This window comes from Rattus rattus, chromosome 1 (genome assembly GCF_011064425.1).
Source record: "Rattus rattus isolate New Zealand chromosome 1, Rrattus_CSIRO_v1, whole genome shotgun sequence".
Classification (NCBI taxonomy): domain Eukaryota; kingdom Metazoa; phylum Chordata; class Mammalia; order Rodentia; family Muridae; genus Rattus; species Rattus rattus.
In genome coordinates, this window is record NC_046154.1 from 162,016,529 (window position 1) to 162,022,685 (window position 6,157).

A 6,157-nucleotide genomic window follows, 5' to 3' on the forward strand; every position below is an offset into this window, starting at 1 on the left:
AAGTTTAATTTCCAAAACAGGTTGATCAACTTGCTCATAATCAATTACTGATTATCAAGCAGATGTTCTATTTAATTTTTCCACAAAGGCATCATAGAAAATAGAGACTTACAGCAAGTGTATTCTCTTTTTCTCACTTATACACATTGATGTGATGACACATTCTTCTAGATCGATTTTTCAAGAAATGAAATTAACAGTTATTGAGATAAAGATGGGAAAGTTGGACATTAGAAGATGGAGCACTACCGAATTCCTTCTATGAAGCCACAATTACTCTTATACCTAAACCACACAAAGACCCAACAAAGAAAGAGAACTTCAGACCAATTTCCCTTATGAATATCGACGAAAAAATACTCAATAAAATTCTGGCAAACCGAATCCAAGAGCACATCAAAACAATTATCCACCATGATCAAGTAGGCTTCATCTCAGGCATGCAGGGATGGTTTAATATACGGCAAACCATCAACATGATCCATTATATAAACAAACTGAAAGAACAAAACCACATGATCATTTCATTAGATGCTGAGAAAGCATTTGACAAAATTCAACACCCCTTCATGATAAAAGTCCTGGAAAGAATAGGAATTCAAGGCCCATACCCAAACATAGTAAAAGCCATATACAGCAAACCAGTTGCTAACATTGAACTAAATGGAGAGAAACTTGAAACAATCCCACTAAAATCAGGGACTAGACAAGGCTGCCCACTCTCTCCCTAATTATTCAATATAGTTCTTGAAGTTCTAGCCAGAGCAATCAGACAACAAAAGGAGGTCAAGGGGATACAGATCGGAAAAGAAGAAGTCAAAATATTACTATTTGCAGATGATATGATAGTATATTTAAGTGATCCCAAAAGTTCCACCAGAGAACTACTAAAGCTGATAAACAACTTCAGCAAAGTGGCTGGGTATAAAATTAACTCAAATAAATCAGTAGCCTTCCTCTACACAAAAGAGAAACAAGCCAAGAAAGAAATTAGGGAAACGACACCATTCATAATAGACCCAAATAATATAGTGTACCTTGGTGTGACTTTAACCAAGCAAGTAAAAGATCTGTACAATAAGAACTTCAAGATTCTGAAGAAAGAAATAGAAGAAGTCCTCATAAGATGGAAAGATCTCCCATGCTCATGGATTGGCAGGATTAATATAGTAAAAATGGCCATTTTACCAAAAGCAATCTACAGATTCAATGCAATCCCCATCAAAATGCCAATCCAATTCTTCAAAGAGTTAGACAGAACAATTTGCAAATTCATCTGGAATAACAAAAAACCCAGGATAGCTAAAACTATCCTCAACAATTAAAGAACTTCAGGGGTAATCACTATCCCTGAACTCAAGCAGTATAACAGAGCAATAGTGATAAAAAACTTCATGGTATTGGTACAGAGACAGACAGATAGACCAATGGAACAGAATTGAAGACCCAGAAATGAACCCACACACCTATGGGCACTTCATTTTGGACAAAGGAGCCAAAACCATCCAATGGAAAAAAGATAGCATTTTCAGCAAATGGTGCTGGTTCAACTGGAGGTCAACATGTAGAAGAATGCAGATCGATCCATGCTCATCACCCTGTACATAGCTTAAGTCCAAGTGGATCAAGGACCTCCACATCAAACCAGATACACTCAAACTAATAGAAGAAAAACTAGGGAAGTAACTAGAACATATGGGCACTGGAAAAAATTTCCTGAACAAAACACCAATGGCTTATGGTTTAAGATCAATAATTGACAAATGGGATCTCATAAAACTGAAAAGCTTCTGTAAGGCAAAGGACACTGGGGTTAGGACAAAACAGCAACCAACAGATTGGGAAAAGATCTTTACCAATCCTACAACAGATAGAGGCCTTATATCCAAAATATACAAAGAACTCAAGAAGTTAGACCGCAGGCAGACAAATAAACCTATTAAAAATGGGGTTCAGAGCTAAACAAAGAATTCACAGCTGAGGAATGCCGAATGGCTGAGAAACACCTAAAGAAATGTTCAACATCTTTAGTCATAAGGGAAATGCAAATCAAAACAACCTTGAGATTTCACCTCACACCAGTGAGAATGGCTAAGATCAAAAACTCAGGTGACCGCAGATGCTGGCGAGGATGCAGAGAAAGAGGAACACTCCTCCATTGTTGGTGGGATTGCAGACTGGTACAACCATTCTGGAAATCAGTCTGGAGGTTCCTCAGAGAATTGGACATTGAACTGCCTGAGGATCCAGCTATACCTCTCTTGGGCATATACCCAAAAGATGTCCCAACATATAAAAAAGACATGTGCTCCACTATGTTCATAGCAGCCTTATTTATTATAGCCAGAAGCTGGAAAGAACCCAGATGCCCTTCAACAGAGGAATGGATACAGAAAATGTGGTACATCTACACAATGGAATATTACTCAGATATCAAAACAATGACTTTATGAAATTCGTAGGCAAATGGTGGGAACTGGAAAATATCATCCTGAGTGAGGTAATGCAATCACAGAAAAACACACCTGGTATGCACTCATTGATAAGTGGCTATTAGCCCAAATGCTTGAATTAACCTAGATGCCTAGAACAAATGAAACTCAAGAGGGATGATCAAAATGTGAATGCTTCACTCCTTCTTTAAAAGGGGAACAAGAGGGGTTGGGGATTTAGCTCAGTAGTACAGTGCTTGCCTAGGAAGCACAAGGCTCTGGGTTCGGCCCCCAGCTCCGATAAAAAAGAACCAAAAAAAAAAAGTGGGTGGGGACAAGAATACCCTTGGCAGGGAATAGAGAGGCAAAGATTAAAACATACACAGAAGGAACACCCATTCAGAACCTGCCCCACATGTGGCCCATACATATACAGCCACCCAATTAGACAAGATGAATGAAACAAAGAAGTGCAGGCAGACAGTAGCCAGATGTAGATCTCTCCTGAGAGACACAGCCAGAATACAGCAAGCACAGAGGCATATGCCAGCAGCAAACCACTGAATTGAGAATAGGACCCCAGTTGAAGGAATCAGAGAAAGAACTGGAAGAGCTTGAAGGTGGTTGAGACCCCCATATGTACAACAATGCCAAGCAACCAGAGCTTCCAGGGACTAAGCCACTACCTAAAGACTATACATGGACTGACCCTGGACTCTGACCTCATAGGTAGCAATGAATATCCTAGTAAGAGCACCAGTGGAAGGGATGCCCTGGCTCCTGCTAAGACTGAACCCCAGTGAACTAGATTGTTGGGGGAGGAGGCAATGGGGGGAGGATGGGGGGGGAACACTCATAAAGAAAGGGAGGGGGAGGAAGATGTTTGCCCGAAACAGGGAAAGGGAATAACACTTGAAAAAATGTATATAAGAAATACTCAAGTTAATTAAAAAAAAAAAAAAAAAAGAAGAGAACAGTCGCTACACTGCTACAAAATCAGAGCAGATTCATGGAGAAGTATACGGAACTGAAACATCTAAACTGAAAAATACAGAACGCTGAGCTATTTCAATTTTTGAATTCATAAATGTGAGTGTAATGTACACATACCCAAGATTTCCAGATTGATATGGATAGTAGCACACAACCACAATAATAGCCAGTGGGAACAATTTACTATAGTACCCTCTAGTTATATGGGTATGAATATGTGCCTATACTTTCAATTAAAATGACCATATAGTAGTGTTTTAAGATATATATTATTTATAAAAACTGACACAGGAAGAATTGATAATAGCATTTTAATTACTAAATCGTGTTCAATAGATAGAAATTTCTCCAAAACCAGATGCACATTATTAACAAATGGAAGAATATCTCTTTTGTGTTAACATCTCCTTTAAAATTTAGAAATTGTACTCCAAAATACAAATTTTCAACAAATTATGTGTTGAATTATCTTAAACAGTATGTTATTTAATTAAGGAAACAAAATTATGTTTCCTCCACTAACATACTTATACAAGAGAATGATTTTAGCAACATTCCAACCACTTGTCTTATTTTATATCACTCACCTTAGACACTTTTCCCTGGTTAATGCTTCAGCATTCAACACGAATGATCTTTGATCTTAGGTTATTAATTTCATTTTTCAAAATACTAAAATTTTAATTTGTTATGACATCTTCAATTATTTTTCCCTTCATCATAACTTGGTTTTTTCCTTTATTGGATATTTTTTGTTTACATTTTAATTGTTATCTCCTTTCCTGGTTTCCCCTCCAGAAACCTGATATCCCACTGCCCCTCCTTCTGTTTTGAGGAGGGTGCTCCCCCACCCACTTGCACACCCCCTCCCTCCTCCCTGTCCTGATATTCCCCTACATTGGGGCATCGGATATCGAGCCTTGACAGGACTAAGGGTCTCTCCACCCCTTGATACCTGGCAAGGGCATCCTCTGCTACACTTGTGGCTGGCATCATTTGTCTATCTCTGGGTACCCTTAGGATGGTGGATAATTAGATTTGCTCTGCCATTTACAATGTTCAAAGTAGCCCAATGATTTGATTTTTTTTTCAAACCTAGCAAGGTTCAGTTGGATGCAACATAAAAAGCTATATGAAGAGAATTTATTCGTATACATAGAGTTTAAGATTCTGGTTTTTAAAGGTAGTCACATTCTGTAGTTAAGGAGATGTACTAAAATTATAGATGATGAAAAAAAACTTAATTTGACTTAAATCCTCAATGAGTCAAATGGGTCATATCACAACCAATCCAATTGAGAATTGCTGTCCATTTTCCCATCGGTGTTCCAACAGCATGTTATTTATGTCTAAACCTTGTCTCACTGTTTTGTAGAGAACAAAATCTATGAAGTACATGTTTGAAAGCATCTTTTGCCTGCTAGTTCTTTAGGGTGTAAATGAAAGTGTTTAGAAAAGGGATTACAGAATTGTTGAGTACAGCTACACCTTTATTTAAAATTACCATCTCCTTGGTTAATGTTTTCATGTACATGAAGATACAACTTACATAAGTAATGGAGACAACAACCATGTGTGAGAAGCAGGTAGAAAAGGTCTTTTTCCTCTGTTGAGTGTAAAGGAACTTTATGATAGTTTTTATGATGAGTGTGTAGGAGAGAATTACTAAGACCAAGGTAATGACAACTGTCATGACCGCTAAAACAAAATCCAATAACTCAATAAAATGGGTATCTGTACAAGACAGCTGCAGCACAGAAGTATTACACAGAAAGTGGTCTATTGTTTTTGAGGTACAGAAATCCAGTTTGAGTTCCAGGAGCAAAGCAGGGAAGATAACTAAGAACACAGTTCCCCAGGGGCTGAGGACAAGCAAGTGACACACTTTGCTATTCATGATGATGGGGCAATGCACTGGTCTGCAGATGGCAACATAGTAATCATAGGCCATGGCAGCCAGGAGTTAAAACTGTGCTTCCTAATAAGAAAAACAAGAATAATTGAGCTGCACAAGCATTGTAGGAAATTGTTTTGTCTGCTGAGAGAATGCTTATCAGGAACCTGGGAATGCACACTATGGTGAATGCAATTTCTAAAAGAGATAAATTCCTAAAGAAGAAATATATTGCATTCCTTAGATGGGGATCAGGCAGGGTGAGAAAGATCATCAGTAAGTTATCCATCATGCTTAAGATGTAATTGAAAAACAGAAACAGGAAAATCGGAATTTGTAGCTGAGGGTCATTTGTCAAACCAAGCAAAATGAACACTATCTTCCCTGATTGGTTCTTCATTTGTTTTGTTCTAGCAAATCATAAGAAGATATTAAACTAAAATTACATCTAGAAAAGCATATTTCTTCTTTCTTGGCCATAGAAAATTAGTATTAATAACTTTAATCAATGCATGAATTTTTTTTTTGACTTGAGTATTTCTTATATACATTTCGAGTGTTATTCCCTTTCCCGGTTTCCGGGCAAACATCCCCCTTCCCCCTCCCCTTCCTTATGGGTGTTCCCCTCCCCCCATTGCCGCCCTCCCCCCAACAGTCTAGTTCACTGGGGGTTCAGTCTTAGCAGGACCCAGGGCTTCCCCTTCACTGGTGCTCTTACTAGGATATTCATTGCTACCTATGAGGTCAGAGTCCAGGGTCAGTCCATGTATAGTCTTTAGGTAGTGGCTTAGTCCCTGGAAGCTCTGATTGCTTGGCATTGTTGTACATATGGGGTCTC

At 38.4% G+C, this 6,157-nt stretch overlaps 1 pseudogene; it reads right to left on the reverse strand.

The window, feature by feature from the left end:
* Positions 1–4,764: 4,764 nt before the first annotated feature.
* On the reverse strand, positions 4,765–5,719 carry LOC116889966 (annotated as a pseudogene).
* Positions 5,720–6,157: the final 438 nt, after the last annotated feature.